Source organism: Rana temporaria, chromosome 2 (genome assembly GCF_905171775.1).
Source record: "Rana temporaria chromosome 2, aRanTem1.1, whole genome shotgun sequence".
NCBI classification, from domain to species: domain Eukaryota; kingdom Metazoa; phylum Chordata; class Amphibia; order Anura; family Ranidae; genus Rana; species Rana temporaria.
This window is the reverse complement of record NC_053490.1, coordinates 13,564,297-13,582,877: the sequence shown is the minus strand read 5'-3', so window position 1 is coordinate 13,582,877 and position 18,581 is coordinate 13,564,297. Positions and strand designations below refer to the sequence as shown.

Sequence of the window (18,581 nt, the reverse complement as noted above, 5' to 3'; positions counted from 1 at the left end):
CGCCTGATCCGGGAGTTCTTCCCATCGGGCAGCCGCCCGATATTGCCATCTCAGGCTGAAGTAGTGGTGGACTACATGGGGCACAGCAGTGCTACTGAGTCGTCGGTCCCGACTCACAGTAGTACCACCATTACACCGGTGCCTGTAGTACCCCCCCCAGCCCCCAAGAGTCCAGCATCTTACTGTTCGACAGCGACAGTGAGAGGGATCTCTTGGGGGAGGCCATGCATCAGGCAGACCTCCAGCTCTGTCCTGATGGTCAGGACCTTTTTGAAGGGATGGATGAGGAGGATGGGATACCTGCTGGCAGTATCCCAGAGACATCCCTTCAAACTGGTGCTGCTGTTTTGGTGCAGGAAACAGCAGCACCTAGTCAGACCCAGGCTTGGGTGAGGGGACAGCGGAGCCAGGCTAGAGGCTCCATGTCAGTTGGTTCCCTCAGACCAACACATCTCAGCCCTTGGTCTGACATCTCTGGGGGCGAAGAGGGTGACCCATCATGGTTGCCATCTGACGCGTCGGCTCACTGCGTCAGTGACGACGGGGAAGGTAGGCACCCTGGTGAAACGGTGCGCCAGGTCACCACCAGGGAGACCATCGTCAGGGTCTCCACTGGTGATGGCAGCAGGAGGTGTCAGGAGGAGCAGCAGCAGCAGGCAGCTCCACCTGTGCGCACCGAGTCCCAGCAGGTGCAAGTAAGCGTCACCCCATCTGACAGGAGGGCGGTGCTGAAGTCACCTGTCTGGAACTACTTTACCCTGGTGGCAGACAACCCTACCGTGGCCATCTGCCGGATCTGTAAAGTGAGGGTGAAGAGAGGGAAGTGTTTGGCTCGGGTGGGTACCACAGCCCTGAACCAGCACCTGAGGATAAACCACTGGGCGGTGTTTGACGAGATGAAGCGTGGTGGTGGTAGCAGCGCCACCACCACAAGTGAGCAGGGTACAGCAGCCCCTGCCACATCTTCATCTCTTTCCAGCAGGTCATGCCCCCCCGCTCCCTCTAGTAGAGGTACTGGTACCGGCAGCCAGACCTCTACTTCCACAGCACCCTCCGCGTCTGTGTCCCACACTGCCGTCCGGCGCCAGGCGTCAATTTCAGACGCCTTTGACCGCACCACTCCCTTCCCCCCTGGAGACCAACGTGTGCGTTCCCTCAATGGGCTCCTGGCAAGGGTTATTGCCCAACATCTGCTGCCCTTCAACATAGTTGACAGCAACCCCTTCAGGCAGATGTTGGAGCAGGCCCAACCCCAATGGCGTGTCCCCAGCCGCCATTTCTTTGCCAGGACTGGTGTCCCTGCCCTACACCAGCACATTGTGCAGAATGTAACCCTGTCGCTGGATCACGCTGTCAGCGACAGGGTTCATCTGACAATGGATGGCTGGACCAGCAGGCATGGGCAGGGGCGCTACATCAGCTTCACGGCCCATTAGGTTTCCCTCCGAGGCGTCGGTGAGGGATCGGCGGCAACCGATCTTGTGGTGCCGCCCCGGGGTGTCCAGGGGAGAACTGCTGGTCTCCCTCAAGCCACTGTCTCCGCAGCTGCTGAGCCTCCCAGCAAGCGCCCCCGTAGCTACTCAAGTGTGGGGCACGTGCGCTGTCAGGCCGTGCTCCAGCTTGTTAGTTTAGGGGACCGGAAACACACTGGACAAGAAGTGCTGAAAGCACTTCAGGCTCAGGTCCAGAAGTGGCTGACACCCCGAAGGCTCCAGGCAGGTATGGTTGTCTGCGATAACGGCAGCAACCTACTCGCCGCCCTCAGTGCTGGCAGTCTGACCCACGTGCCCTGTCTGGCACATGTCCTCAACCTGGTGGTGCAGAAGTTCCTGCGCACTTATCCCGGGTTGAGTGACATTGTGGCAAAGGCGCGTAGGATTGCCAGCCACTTCAGGCGCTCCCCAACCGCTACCGCGTCCCTGTCAGAGTTGCAGCGGAACTACAGTCTGCCCCTTCACAGGCTGATTGTGGACAGTGTGACGCGGTGGAACTCCACCCTCCACATGCTGAAGAGGTTGTGGGAGCAGCGAAGGGCGGTGAGGGAGTACCTGATGGACCTACGCACTGAGAGGGCTTCACCACAACTCCCTTTCATCGCCTGTGCGGAGTGGGGGCAGATACAGCAGGTCTGCCAAGTGTTGTCCTCCTTCGAGCAGGCGACCAAGATGGTCAGCAGTGAGCATGTCGGCCTCAATAACGTGCTGCCAATAGTGTTCATGCTGGAGAGGACACTAGATCGCCTGCTCGAAGCTGGGGAGAGTGCCTTGGTGGAGCAGGAGGAGTCAGCAATGCTCCACCGAGACCAGGGCCAGGACGAGGAGGAGGAGGAGGAGGAGGAGGAGGATGATGATGATGATGAGGAGGAGGAGGTGGTTGCTGGTGTCATCCCGGAGTCAGGGCCTGGTCAGGAGGGAGAGCCGGTGTTGGGGGCACCGATAGTCCGGGGGTTGGGCATCTCTGAGCGTGACCAGCAGCGCCTCAGGGATGAAGAGTCGGACCTCATTGACCTGGGCAGCAGTGAGGAGTCACAGCGGGCTGTGCTCTTCCCCATGGCTGCCCACATGCTGAGATGCCTCAGGAGGGACCCCCGGGTTAAGACCATCAAGGCGAGGGATGATTTCTGGATGGCCATCCTTTTGGATCCCAGGTGCAAGGGGAAACTGGAGCAGTTCATCCCAGCCAGCCGGAGGCAGCACCGGATGGAGGAACTGCAGGCAGGCATTGTCAGCCGGTTGGAGCAGGCAACTCCCCGGCCTCCAGTTGTCCCCCCTCATCTCACCCAGCAGGTGGCTGCACCCAGCAGCAGCCGAGCAGGGGACCTAATGGATGAGATGAGGATGTTCTTCCAAACCGAGCGACCCAGTACCAGCACCAGCAGCAGCAGCAGCAGTCACCACCAGCGGCTGGCCCACATGGTGGCAGACTACATGGCGTCCGTCGGTGCTTCTGACAGTATGAGCACCGACGACCCCATGGAGTACTGGGTTGCCAGATTGGACACCTGCCGCGAGCTCGCTCAGTATGCGCTGGAGTTATTGTCTTGCCCCCCCTCCAGCGTACTATCTGAGCGGACATTCAGCGCGACAGGTGGGGTGGTCACGGACAAGAGGACCCGTCTGTCCACAGACTCCGTGGACAGACTCACATTCATAAAGATGAATGAGTCCTGGATCGGCGGTGACTTTCTGGCACCCGTCGTCGGTTCAGGGCGCTGAAGGGTCCCTTGTCATGCATTCCCTGATGGAGCCCCGGACCTGATGTATTTACAGTGCTGAATATAACTATTTTAACACCTGAGAAAATCAATGTTAATATTTGGTACAGTAGGCTTTCTTTGCAATTACAGCGGTCAAACCTTTCTTGTAGTTTTACACCAGCTTTGCACACACTGGAGGAGGGATTTTGGCCCACTCCTCCACACAGATCTTCTCTACATCAGTCAGGTTTCTGGGCTCTCGCTGAGAAACACGGAGTTTGAGCTCCCTCCAAAGATTCTCTATTGGGTTTAGGTCTGGAGACTGGCTAGGCCACGCCAGAACCTTGATATGCTCCTTACAGAGCCACCCCTTGGTTATCCTGGCTGTGTGCTTTGGGTCATTGTCATGTTGGAAGAACCAGCCTCGACCCATCTTCAAAGCTCTAACTCAGGGAAGGAGGTTGTTGCCCAAAATCTCGCAATACATGGCCCCGGTCATCCTCTCCTTAATACAGTGCAGTCACCCTGTCCCATGTGCAGAAAAACACCCCCAAAGCATGATGCTACCACCCCCATGCTTCACAGTAGGGATGGCGTTCTTGGCATGGTACTCATCATTATTCTTCCTCCGAACACGGTTAGTGAAATTATGACCAAAAAGTTATATTATGGTCTCATCTGACCACATGACTTTCTCCCATGACTCCTCTGGATCAGTCAAGACAACTATGTCAAAAGTAATTTCCCACTCTATATACTCCTATTACCACTGCTGTTCATCATGGCACCTCCTGCCCAAGTGATATGACTCTGTATCAACTACTACTGCTAATACTACTACTGCTGCTGCTGCTGCTGCTGCCCAGTCAAGACACCTATGTCAGCAGTTAATTCACACGCTATATACTCCTATTACCACTGCTGTTCATCATGGCACCTCCTGCCCAAGTGATATGACTCTGTATCAACTACTACTGCTAATACTACTACTGCTGCTGCTGCCCAGTCAAGACACCTATGTCAGCAGTTAATTCACACGCTATATACTCCTATTACCACTGCTGTTCATCATGGCACCTCCTGCCCAAGTGATATGACTCGGTATCAACTACTACTGCTAATACTACTACTGCTGCTTCTGCTGCTCAGTCAAGACACCTATGTCAGCAGTTATTTCACACTCTATATACTCTTATTACCACTGCTGTTCATCATGGCACCTCCTGCCCAAGTGATATGACTCTGTATCAACTACTACTGCTAATACTACTACTGCTGCTGCTGCTGCTGCTGCTGCTGCCCAGTCAAGACACCTATGTCAGCAGTTAATTCACACGCTATATACTCCTATTACCACTGCTGTTCATCATGGCACCTCCTGCCCAAGTGATATGACTCTGTATCAACTACTACTGCTAATACTACTACTGCTGCTTCTGCTGCTCAGTCAAGACACCTATGTCAGCAGTTATTTCACACTCTATATACTCTTATTACCACTGCTGTTCATCATGGCACCTCCTGCCCAAGTGATATGACTCTGTATCAACTACTACTGCTAATACTACTACTGCTGCTGCTGCTGCTGCTGCCCAGTCAAGACACCTATGTCAGTAGTTAATTCACACTCTATATACTCCTATTACCACTGCTGTTCATCATGGCACCTCCTGCCCAAGTGATATGACTCTGTATCAACTACTACTGCTAATACTACTACTGCTGCTGCTGCTGCTGCTGCCCAGTTAAGACACCTATGTCAGTAGTTAATTCACACTCTATATACTCCTATTACCACTGCTGTTCATCATGGCACCTCCTGCCCAAGTGATATGACTCTGTATTGTCAATGTCTACTACTACTACTACTGCTCAATCAAGACACCTATGTCACTAGTTATTTGCCACTCTATACTACTATTACCACTACTGATGCTGCTGCTGCTGTTCATCATGGCACCTCTTGCCCGAGTGATTTGACACTGTATTGTCAATGTCTACTACTACTATTGCAGCTCAGTCAAGACACCTGTGTCCCAATTTTTTGGTACACTATTGACTACTATGGCCACTACTGATGCTGTAAAGTCTTCCCCAAGTGTTTTTATGCTATCTAGTACTATTACCACTACTGCTTGTAAATCCTGCCTGTGTGATACTTAGTGGGAATGCTTTAATAAGCATTCCCAGTATGGATACCCGTAAATGTATTAATCTTAATTAGTGTGAATGCTTTAATAAACATTTCCAGTATTGATATCCGTAAATTTAGTATTCTATTACTTACGTTTTTTGGTTCTGCGTAACTTCGGCATACTTTCAGCTATTGAGACCATTCAACTGTTAAAATGTTCGTCTCGTTCAGCTAATGATGGGACTTCTTCAAGTTTTTTTGGACTATTTACACTTTTATAAATTTTAAGCTTTTAGACCCTTTTTTTTAACATTGAAGTCAATGAGAACATCCTTTTCCCCTTTGAAATCACATGCCCTGCCAAAAGTTGCAGCTACTTCATACTCTCACTTACAGACACTAAACAAACTTTAAAGCGGTCACAAAATATTTAGCTATCCGGCTATGACTTTTCAGATCGTTATCGTTTACAATTTTTGGTGAAAACGCAATTTACGTTTGGCGAATTTTTTACGAAAATGCAATCGGTTATAATGTAATCCTATGGAGGAGATTTAGAGTCTGTCATGTGACCTTAACATTGGAGATCTTTGTAATTAAAAATATCTTTAGAAAAAGGGGAAACAAATTGCTCTCACGCCCACAAGATCTACTTTTCATACACAATTTTTATATCAAAACGTAGCTATGCTTGTCTGGTTTCTGGCAATGTGATCAATTCTGCGATACGTATTTTAGTTTTAGTTATTGGAGCAACAGCCAGAAATTATGTCTCATAGACTCTCATGTTAAATTATCTAAAAAATGTTGCTGCAAAACTCACAAAGACGCTCTTTTCTAAATCGCAGACATGGCCACATTTTTAAGTTTATCAACATAAATTTCATATCGATGCGTTCACAAGGGCCGTGTATTTCAAACGGTGTAGTCGTTGTATCGATCGCATGTACGGTTGAGGATTTATTAAGCTTTGTTTGGAGGCTTAAATCATGTATTTGATCTGTGAATTAAAAGCGTTTGCAATGTTATTTCTTTCCATAAATAACTTTCCTGACCTCAGTGCAATATTCCTCCTCACTGACCTGGGGGGGAGGGGAAACCTCTTGAGGGGGGAGGGGCGACCAGGAAGTCAGCATACTCTATACTTTGCAGATAGAGAAAGAAGCTGTGTGTCCTAAAGATAGTGTAGTGGTTATGGTGAATGTCTTTGGCAAGGGGCTCAGCAATTAAGCTATTCAGCATTCCCACTCGCATTTTCCTCAGGAAATGCATTGTCTAGTTACATTATATTTTAATACTCCTGCTGCTGCCTCCATGCTGAGTAAAGCTTCATGACCTCTCTGGCACAGCGGATCCACCAACAGCCTCCGCTACAAGCTACCAGACCGGATCTAAACAGCAAGTGTAACTATAACAATGAACCTTATGTTAAACCCTGTTTTGCGGCATTTATACTGCAACCATTGGGCTGTCTGCAAGAGCTCATCTGCATTCTCTCTCTCTTTCTTGCTCTCCCTCTCTCTCTCTTTGTATATATATATATATATATTGTTGCTTTTGTTATGTTCATTTTTCAACAGTTTATTTTGTGTTCGTCGTGTCTGTGTCGTGTGCTTTAGTTTGTCCTAGGTTACTGTTAAATAAAATAACAGTATAAAATGTTTTTGCTTATTATGAAGTTAGATGTGTTGATGTTGATTTGTTTGATGTGAAGTTAGATGTGTTGAAAAACCTACAAATCTATCTCAAAAAGAAATGAAACATTTCCAAAAAATAATATTTTTTAATAAAAAAATAAATTCAGATATAACTCTGATTGAGCTTCTGAAGCCGTTCCATTTCCGCAATATTTTTGGATTGCTGCTGCTCTAGCAGCGCATTTTGTTGAGTCAGGTAGCGGATCTGGCGTTGGTTTCCCAGGATCCTCTGGTGGGTTTTCTTTATGAGTGCGTTCTGCCTCATCATCTTTCTTGATACTGTTAGGATATAATAAAAAAACATTTGGATTTCAAAGAACGTTACCAAATAAATAAAATATTTTTTTTGCTTATTAATCAATCATTATCATGTGTATACACTTGTTATGTGTCTAACACATCCCGGGAGTGCAGAATTATTAGGCAAATGAGTATTTGGACCACATCATCCTCTTTATGCATGTTGTCTTACTCCAAGCTGTATAGGCTCGAAAGCCTACTACCGATTAGGCATATTAGGTAATGTACATCTCTGTAATGAGAAGGTGTGTGGTCTAATGACATCAACACTCTATATCAGGTGTGCATAATTATTAGTCAATTTCCTTTTCTTTGGCAAAATGGGCCAAAAGAAGGACTTGACAGACTCTGAAAAGTCCAAAATAGAGAGATATCTAGCAGAGGGATGCAGCACTCTTAAAATTGCAAAGCTTCTGAAGCGTGATCATCAAACAAAAGAAGCGTGTGGAAAAACAAAGGCGCAAAATAACTGCCCATGAACTGAGAAAAGTTAAGCGTGCAGCTGCCAAGATGCCACTTGCCACCAGATTGGCCATATTTCAGAGCTGCAACATCACTGGGGTGCCCAAAAGCACAAGGTGTGCAATACCCAGAGACATGGCCAAGGTAAGAAAGGCTGAAAGACGACGACCACTGAACAAGACACACAAGCTGCAACGTCAAGACTGTGCCAATAAATATCTCAAGAAAGATTTTTCTAAGGTTTTATGGACTGCTGAAATGAGAGTGAGTCTTGATGGGCCAGATGGAAGAGCCCGTGGCTGGATTGGTAAAGGGCAGGGAGCTCCAGTCCGACTCAGACGCCAGCAAGGTGGTGGTGGAGTACTGGTTTGGGCTGGTATCATCAAAGATGAGCTTGTGGGGCCTTTTCGGATTGAGGATGGAGTCAAGCTCAACTCCCAGTCCTACTGCCAGATTATGGAAGAGACCTTCTTCAAGCAGTGGTACAGGAAGAAGTCTGCATCCTTCAAGAAAAACATGATTTTCATGCAGGACAATGCTCCATCACACGTGTCAAAGTACTCCACAGCGTGGCTGGCAAGAAAGGGTATTAACTACTTGCCGTCGCCGCACCGTCATAATACGTCCACAAGGTGGCTCTCCTAGGCGAGATCACGTATTATGACGTCCTACCTTTTAGCCGCCACTAGGGGCGCACGCGCGCCGCCGGAGGCGCGCGCACGCGCCCCCCGCTCGCCCCCGACTCCCGTGCGTGTGCCCGGCGGGCGCGATCGCCGCCGGGCACACGCGATCGCTCGGTACAGAGCGGGGAACGGGAGCTGTGTGTGTAAACACACAGCTCTCGTTCCTGTCAGCAGGGGAAATGCTTTTCTTCGGTTCATACAATGTATGAACCGAGGATCAGTGTTTCCCCTAGTGAGGCCACCCCCCCCCCCCACAGTAAGAACACACCCAGGCATACTTAACCCCTTCCCCGCCCCCTAGTGTTAACCCCTTCACTGCCAGTGGCATTTTTATAGTAATCTAATGCATTTTTATAGCACTGATCGCTATAAAAATGCCAATGGTCCCAAAAATGTGTCAAAAATGTCCGAAGTGTCCGCCATATTGTCGCAATACCAAAAAAAAAATCGCTGATCGCCGCCATTACTAGTAAAAAAAATATTAATAAAAATGCCATAAAAATACCCCCTATTTTGTAAACGCTATAACTTTTGCGCAAACCAATCAATAAACGCTTATTGCGATTTTTTTTTACGAAAAATATGTAGAAGAATACGTATCGGCCTAAACTGAGGAAAAAAATGTTTTTTTATATATTTTTGGGGGATATTTATTACAGCAAAAAGTAAAAAATATTCATTTTTTTCAAAATTGTCGTTCTATTTTTGTTTATAGCGCAAAAAATAAAAACCGCAGAGGTGATCAAATACCACCAAAAGAAAGCTCTATTTGTGGGAAAAAAAGGACGCCAATTTTGTTTGGGAGCCACGTCGCACGACCGCGCAATTGTCTGTTAAAGCGACGCAGTCCCGAATCGCAAAAAGTACTCTGGTCTTTGGGCAGCAATATGGTCCGGGGGGTAAGTGGTTAAATAAAAAAACTAATGACATGGCCTCCTTGTTCACCTGATCTGAACCCCATTGAGGGAAAACAGTACACCTCTCTGAACAGTGTCTGGGAGGCTGTGGTTGCTGCTGCACGCAATGTTGATGGTGAACAGATCAAAACACTGACAGAATCCATGGATGTCAGGCTTTTGAGTGTCCTTGCAAAGAAAGGTGGCTATATTGGTCACTGATTTGTTTTTGTTTTGTTTTTGAATGTCAGAAATGTGTATTTGTGAATGTTGAGATGTTATATTGGTTTCACTGTTAAAAATAAATCATTGAAATGGGTATATATTTATTTTTTTGTTAAGTTGCCTAATAATTCTGCACAGTAATAGTAGTCACCTGCACACACAGATATCCCCCTAAAATAGCTAACATTAAAAACAAACTAAAAACTACTTCCAAAAATATTCAGCTTTGATATTAATGAGTTTTTGGGGTTCATTGAGAACATGGTTGTTGTTCAATAATAAAATGAATCCTCAAAAATACAACTTTCCTAATAATTCTGCACTACCTGTATACTTCTATCATAAATACCATATTATGGTTCTACAATCTGACAGGTGCGCTTTATATGTTGTCCATTTTTATATCTACATTTTATTGTTGAAATGTTATTAATCATTGTGCACATATTTACCTTCCTGAGCGAGGCTCACAGGACCGATGTCTTCCTCCTGCTCGTCTGCTTGAGAAGTTGGGGTGGGGGGGGGAAGCTCCTCAGCTTGCTCCTCAACAGGAGCTGGGGTTGGCGAGTGGGAGGGCCCTGGCTGCTCCTCCTCATCCATCTCCTCCTCTGCCGCATCCTCCTCCTCCTCCTCCTCATCGGCCTGGCGCCTTCTGCGCTTGGCGCGAACAACTGGTATTGGAGCTCCTATAATAACACAATGTTCATATATTATAAAAATGTTTTCTAATGACGTATGCAAATTCTGTGTACTCTGCTGTATTGTATATGAATACAAATTGATTTATATAGACAGTTAACCAATGGGACAATGTTATATTAAAGGGTCTTGTGGGCACTACAGGGGACTGAGCGTGAGCTGGGATGCCACCATGTTAAAATGAGCTGTTTTTGTCTCCTTTGTTTTGTTCAGACGATCTCATGTTAAAAAAAGGGCCTGATGGAGCACACGAGATTACTATAACAACCCCACGCCTAACACAGGAATTTAGTGGGAATCTATATATATAAAACTCAACGTGTGTGTGCATGTATGTATGTATGTATGTATGTTCCAGCATCACGTACAAACGGCTAAAGATATTTACATGAAACTTGGCACACAGGTTACTTATATGTCAGCCACAAACATAGGATAGGTGGTTTAACCCTTACCCACCCCCATTTGCCATGGTCGGGGTTTTTCTTTAAAGTCCCATTCAACTCTATGGGAAATACATGTTACTTCATAACAGCTGTAGATATTTCAATAACACTTGGTCACATGTTACCTATACGTCCACTTAAAGTATAGGATCGTTAATTTATCCCTTAACTACCCACATTGGTGAGGGTCTGGGTTTTTGTTTAAAGTCCCATGCAAAGCAATGGGAAAAGTATGTTCCCACATAACTTCTGTGTTCCTGTCTGCTGTCCCATGTCTTTTTTCAACAGTACTATGAATACCTTGGCTGGTGGTGATATATGTTAGCACAACATGGCATCTTGGTTAACAACATCTGACCTTACATGAATTACATATGACCTTACATAACTGTCACCAAAGGAGCTGCGGTGGCTCAACGCGATTGCCACTGCGCTGACAAGCGATTCACCTCTGCAGCTAGGGGTTCGGATCCCGCTCTCGGCTACATGTGAATTGAGTTTGGTGGTCTCAGCCCCGCCCCCGGTGGGTGTGCTATGCGAGGTGGGGTTGGGAGGACCCCCTCACACCCGCCATTGCCACCCGGGGCATGGAGAAAGGTGGCAGATTGCCTCTGGGGGAGGCCTCCCAACTCCTGCAGGCCGGCTCCTCTCTCTCTCGAGTTCACGCACAAAATACACTTTGGAAAAAAAAAACATAACTGTCAACAATAACTTACCTGGATGATATCTATCCTGAAGACGTCTGACCTGTTCCATGTGGCGCCTCTTCAGGTCAGACCACTTCTTCACAATCGCCAGCTGATTGTGTTGGCCGCCGAAGTCGGTCATTAAGGCGCTGACCACAGCCTTTTTCTCTGGCTGCCTGCGGAGCTGGTCGTACCCTGTTTCCAGGAACTTCTGCAAGATGAAGAACAAAGTATATTGTAATACTTTTGTTGACAGCCTTATGGATATATGACGTAAATGTATGGTATTCAACAATTGGAAGCATTCTCGCCTTATTAATCAATGACAGGGGTAACATGACAGATTTTATATCCTGCCATTTCGGTCGCCACCTTTTTTGCATAAATATAGCAGCCATTATCATTTGCATAATTATGTATATATTATTAACAACACAGGATACACGTATAGGGGAGATATGCGTTGCTATTCATCTGACCGCTATAATTATTTTTGGACACTGATAATGGGCCTGTACAATAGATTATTTTTTTTCATCCCTATCTTTATATAGGAACAATAATATGTTTGTTAATTTTGACTTTTTGATGAATTAATTTTGAATAAATAATGGAGTTGATGTTATTTAACAACTACAACTACCAGCATGCTCTGATACACCATGTAGCTCACCGTCACCAGCTGTACAACAATTATACTTTAACTCCCAGCATGCCTGGACAGTTAATGGCTGTCCAGTAATAACGGGGAGTTGTTTTGCAACAGCTGTAGGCTCCGTTTAGGAAACAGTGCCGTACAAGATGTTTTCTTTTAATGTGGAGGTGAGGGTGGTTATGTAGGGGTATGTGTATATGTTTTGTTTTTTCATTTATATTTAGTGTGGTGTAGTGTTTTTAAGGTACAGTCAGAGGGGCATGGGGTTCACAGTAGTTTCCCGCTGAGGGTTTGAGCTGCAGCGCCGAATTTGCTTCAGCTAGAAGCACACTGTAAGCCACAGCCCATGTGAATATACCCTGTACATTCACATTGGGGGAGAGGGGGGGGGGTAATTGCAGCCAGTTGCATGCAGGGAGTTTTAGTTTTGCAACAGCTGGAGGCAGAATTATTTCACATTGGTCACTTTCCTCACTCTCCCATCTTCCTTTTCCCCACTTTCTTTTATTATTTTTCCCTGTGTTCTGTTTTGTTTGTCACTCTTTTTGTTTTGGTGCTTGCACTTTATGTGTGGCGAGTAGGGTGCTGGTCCTCGGGCCGGTCTCTGAAAGTCTTGGGAGTTGGTAGACTCGGCCTTCTGGTTAGGTTCACCGGCTCTCATGGGGTCTCCCTTCGGGGGAGCCTCACCGAGGAGGGTTCTGTTTCGGCAGTCCCTCCGAGGATGTTGGGTCCTTGTGGCTTCGGCTGCTTGGACCGAGATGGGTCCATATGGCTTCGGCTGTATGGACCACAGTAACTCTTTTCCCTGTCAGGAGCCTAACGCCCCGGGGGGTCAGAGACGGGACCTTTTCGGAGGACCACTGACGTATGCAACCGTCGCAGTTTTTTGTGATGTCACTCTTTAGGTGTGTGCACATTTTTCCCTGCACCGGGTGGAGTTTTTGGGTTGTGTTTTGCACGCCACAGGCTTTTCAACAGAAAAAAAACAGCTGGAGGCAGAATGGTTGCAAAACACTACGGGTTTGTTACCTAACTCAGGGTTTCAAGACCAGTCCACCTCCAGCTGTTGCAAAACTACTACTCCCATCAGCCACGGTCTGTCAGTGCATGCTAAGAATTTTACTTTTGCTGCATCTAGGGTGCCACAGTTTAGAGACCCGTGCATAAAGGCCTGAAAAATGTGGGCCTGCAGAACTTACAATACTAGAAGTGCCAGCATTCCCAGGCATGCTGGAAGTTGTAGTTCTGCAACATCTAAAGGGCAATATGTATTCGAACGTCCTTGGGCCTTGAGGACCCTGAAGTCAGGACGTTCGCATACGTCCTATGTCCAAAAAAATGTTAAATTCATTATGCTAAATAACAAGGAAAAGTGCCTAAATACACATTTACCAACCAGGGTGTCTGCAGCTGTCCAGGCATGCTGGGACTTGTAGTTTTGTAAAAGCAGGAGACACATTGTTTGTGAAATACTAATATATGATCATATATACTAACTTTTAAACTAGACTAAAATGCAGTTGAAGATAATGAAATAACAGTGGTCAAAATACTTACACAAATCAGCATCTTTTCCTCAGATACAGTGAAATTACTTCCAACCATCTTGCTCTGCGATTGCGTTGCGATCATAAAGTTGGAAACTGGCAAGGGTCCAGGAAATGGTCGCGTGTTGTTCGCGCGATTGCGCATGCGCGATCGAAAAATCGCGATCGCAATATTTTTTGGCTAAAATATCATAAATATTCGATTTCAGAGTGCTCCTACAGCAGTTTTCGAAATATCTGCAATCAATTTCGCATTCGCATTTTGTGAAATTGCGTTAAAATATCTCGAATATTCGATTTCAGAGTGAGCCAATCAGAGCGCTCCTACAGCATTTCTCGAAATTGCGCAATAAATATCGCATTCGCATGTTGCGATATTTCGATAAAATATAACGAATATTCTGAGCCAGAGTGCTCCTACAGCATTTCTCGAAATTGCGCAATAAATATCGCATTCGCATGTTGCGATATTTCGATAAAATATCACGAATATTCTGAGCCAATCAGAGCGCTCCTCCAGCATTTGTCGAAATTGCGCAATAAATATCGCATTCGCATTTTGCGAAATTTCGATAAAATATCACGAATATTCTGAGCCAATCAGAGTGCTCCTAGCGCTGTTGTCGAAATTTCGCCATCAATATCGCATTCGCATTTTGCGAAATTTCGACAAAATATCAAGAATATTGTGAGCCAATTAGAGTGCTCCTACCGCAGTTATTAAAAATTCGCAATTATTTTCGCATTCGCAATAGCGAAAAATCGCAATCATTTAATTTCGATAAAATATCACGAATATTCGAATTTAGCGAATATATCTCGAATATTCGAATATATATTCGAGATATATCGCGAAATCGAATATGGCATATTCTGCTCAACACTACCTACAATATATTACTAAACAAGGAGTGGTATAGACGTATCAATGACGCGCAAATCGCACTCTTTAAAAATGAATTTCTAAATATTATTGGTTCCGCCTACCAAAGGGGACTTATTGATCAAGACCTTTACAATTACCTCAATACACATAATCCTAGAATTGACACTTTTTATGTATTACCCAAAATTCATAAGCATCCAACATCCCCTCCTGGCAGGCCAATAGTGTCAGGCATAGGTTCTCTTTCGGAAAATGCCAGTCATTTTGTTGACTCCATACTCATGCCCCACGTGCTTGCGTTACCGTCTTATACCCGTGACACGTTAGATCTCCTTAAACAGATCGAGGATATGGTCGTGCCTCGAGATGCCCTCCTCGTGACCTTGGATGTAGAAGCTCTCTATTCGAGCATCCCTCACGAGTTGGGCATCTCGACAGCACGTACCTTTCTTCGGGAACAGGATCACCATCAATGGAATTACGTAGAGTTCGTCATTGAACTTCTGCGTTTCATTCTGACACGTAACCATTTTGTATTTAAAGAGTCCCACTTCCTCCAGGTACAGGGCGTAGCCATGGGCACTTGTTGTGCCCCTGGCTACGCCAATCTGTACCTGGGGGGGTGGGAACGAGACATTTTTTTCAGATGATCAATTAACAGTCTATACTAGCCATGTCATCAATTGGCTAAGATATATTGATGACGTTTTCATTATTTGGTCAGGTTCGATTTCTTTACTTCATGAATTTATTGGTGTGCTAAACACCAATAGGTTTAATCTAAAATTTACATTCACAAGCGCTCTGGACCAAGTCACCTTCCTTGACCTTACCATCCTTAAGGATAAAGAGGGTAGAATTACATCTTCCCTATTTAGAAAAGAGACCGCAGGGAACACACTACACCACGTGGCTAGTGCACACCCAGTCAATCTACTAAGGAGTATACCCTATGCTCAATACCTCCGATTGCGGAGAAATTGCACTGTTACCAATGACTTTATTTTGCAAGCCAATTCACTTAGGCAACGCCTTTTGGCCAGAGGTTATAGCAAATCATTATTGCGTAAAGCATACAACAAGGCTATACGCCAATCACGCACCACTTTGCTATTTAAAAAGAAAACTATTCCTCTGTCCCAACCGGTCAGGTTTATTACGCGATACTCCAGCCACCATCTTGAAGTGCGTATTATACTGGTCAAACACTGGTCACTCCTGAGTCCTGACTAATGATTCCATCCTCAGTAAATACATTGGACAGAAGCCAGACATTACCTACAAAAAAATCACGCTCTTTACGTGATAAACTAACCTCAAGTCATTACAGTAGTAATTCAAATCAACACAGGCCCCCTAATGGCATTACCCGTTGTGGTAAGTGTGCATTTTGCCCTTGGATTAAGGAGGGAAGTACATTTCTGTTACCCAATGGTGAGCAATTTGTTCCCAATTTTCACGCAGATTGTAACACGCAAGGAGTGATATACCTCATGACGTGTAGTTGCCAAGCGTTCTATGTAGGGAAGACAATCAGAAACCTAAAATACAGGATCAGGGATCATGTGTATTATTCCTCTGAAGGAAAAATGGTGACATTGGTTAGTCGCCATCTTGACCTTTATCACAGATTCAACACATCGGTAGCCACCTTTATAGCTCTGGATGTGGTCCCAAGGGACAACCACGGAGGCAACTGGGACAAACAGGTACTTCAGAGGGAAGCCCTCTGGATTGAGCGGCTGGACGCTCTCCAGCCTCCGGGACTAAACGAATCTCAAACTTACAAATCCTTTTTGTAAATTGCCTTATTGCACCTGTTCCACTTCATTTTATTCTATTTTATTTTCATTATATTTTTCATTTTATCTTTACTCGTATCCTTATTATTGGTACTCAATAAAATTGACCTTATGTATCCTGTAATGCTTCATCTACAGTCATGAGGTTTTCCAACCAACATTTATCAATTACACCCTCACCAGTCGTCCTGTCATATGTCCTTGCTAGTACAATGTAGTATAATATTCACCAACTAGTCAATACCTGATTGATTTATGTATCTAGATTAATTAACTTTTTTGGACTGGTGATGCTAGTCCTAATTGCTGTTTTCACTTAGAAAAAGGTTTTGCTGTTTATGGACTATGTGTTTTAATCATTAAATGATGGCTCTATTTTTCTATAAATAAATTCTCCTCTTATATTGTATTTGTTGTGATTGCTGGTTTTTGCGCCATGTCCGTGGGAGTTTATTGGGATTCTTGGGCCATTATTGCGGCATTCCTGGGGAGGGCTCTCTACTTCGGCCAGCCTGCTTTACTGCCCCCCTTTCTTTGCACAATGTGGCCGCGTGAGATACAGCCAGTTTCCTTACATGGCTGTATCAGTATTGGCCACTGGGGTGGCGTCTACACACCATCCCGTCGGCCACTACTCCCTATATGGCGCGCGCGCCCCTAATCCATCAGGGTTGCGCGCGCATTGGGACCTATTGCGGCCAGCTCGGATGACATCACTCGGCTGCGCCGAGATGTGATGTTCTCCCGGGCGGGACGTGGGGCTATATAAGGGCCGTGAGCCCTGGCATTCATCACCGCAGCCTCCTGGGAGGCGGACGGATACAATTTCTACGTCTGTAGTTTGCCTGGTAGGTAAGCTTTTTAACCCTATGTATCTACTTACTTTTTTCTAAATGGTGATGGCAATTTGGTAGCGCTGACATCAGCTCTCCATTCGTTTGTTTCAGAGACTTTTTGGCCTTGTAACTCTGGCTCTTTCTTACCTTGGGCATTATCCACCTGAACGTTATGTTCCAGCCCACTTCGTCATCACTACACTAGCAGTCCTTATTCTGGGGTCATTATCCAAGTATTTTATGCCACAGCTCTATCAACTATATCTACCTTTGCTGGGTAAGCTGAGGTTTTCTATATATGAATAACTATGTACTTCAGTTATTTTCATGGTACCTGATTGGCATTTATTTATCTATATTTTCATTTTTAATGCGCATTCTACTAGATACATACCTAGACTGTATATATGGACTTGCTCTGCCGGATGCCAATATAAGTTCTCTTTTTAACAATTAACCCTTCATTAGTCTAGCTTCTAGACTGTGGGTTACTGCTGCCTTTACTTTCAGTATATGCTCCCTTAGGTAAGCTGGTTTTTGACAGAATTAATTCTACTACTATACTATACTTACTACCCTTTGCATGTCTCTATCACCATGTCACCATGTCCCCATTGTGCAAAACTTGGGGCACACTGCGGCTGCCTTTGTGGTTTTGGGCCCTTGGTCTGTCACCTGCCCACCCCTCCCCCCTTGGTCTGGTGCCTGTGTGTCCTTTTCTCCTGATTCCTTCCCTGCGTGCACTGGCGTAGTTACCAGCACTCTCAACTACCTCATTGGTTTACTATATGATATCTGTATGTGAAATATGTTACTTATGTATTTATGTTCTCTCTCCATTACTGTAGCACACTTGTAACAAAAAATCCTTTGAAGAAGCGCCATATCTCAGCGCGAAACATGTCAGGCCACAGCGATTCTTCTGTCTTCATCTAGACTTCCAGTCTATGCAATCTGCGGTTCCTCTCCAGGAGTGATACAATATATAAGTGGTTGGAGGGATACTTACCTCTACTATTAGTATATCTTCACTAATTATTTTTACTTTATTTTTCATGTGATCATGTTTAAATTATCATTTCCTGGTGGCTCCCAATGAATACTGCAACGCTGTGTATAATTTTTGTCATTGTGTTCTATGGAGACATTTTTTAATTGTTTGATATACAATTGTTGTAATAAATATTCTTTTATATAAATCCCTTTCTTTGGTGACTATGATCTTTACCAGTCTACAGTGCCCTCAAAGTCCATGACTCGCCCCTAGGTAAATTTTTTTGTTCAAATATATTTAGGACGTGTCACACGTAATACTATTATGCATCCACATGCTCACTACATGTGAGGATGCATCAAATCCCCCCCATTCCTTTTGAAGTAAAAGAGAACATGTTCTCTATCTAAACTCAGATGAAATTCATCGGAATTTCC

At 45.3% G+C, this 18,581-nt stretch overlaps 1 long non-coding RNA gene across 1 annotated transcript; it reads left to right on the top strand.

The window, feature by feature from the left end:
• The first annotated feature begins 17,044 nt into the window (after positions 1-17,044).
• Positions 17,045-18,010, top strand: LOC120928480. Its single transcript, XR_005747196.1, has 3 exons — positions 17,045-17,162; positions 17,262-17,427; positions 17,999-18,010. It is a non-coding gene; the product is annotated as an uncharacterized LOC120928480 (long non-coding RNA).
• Positions 18,011-18,581: the final 571 nt, after the last annotated feature.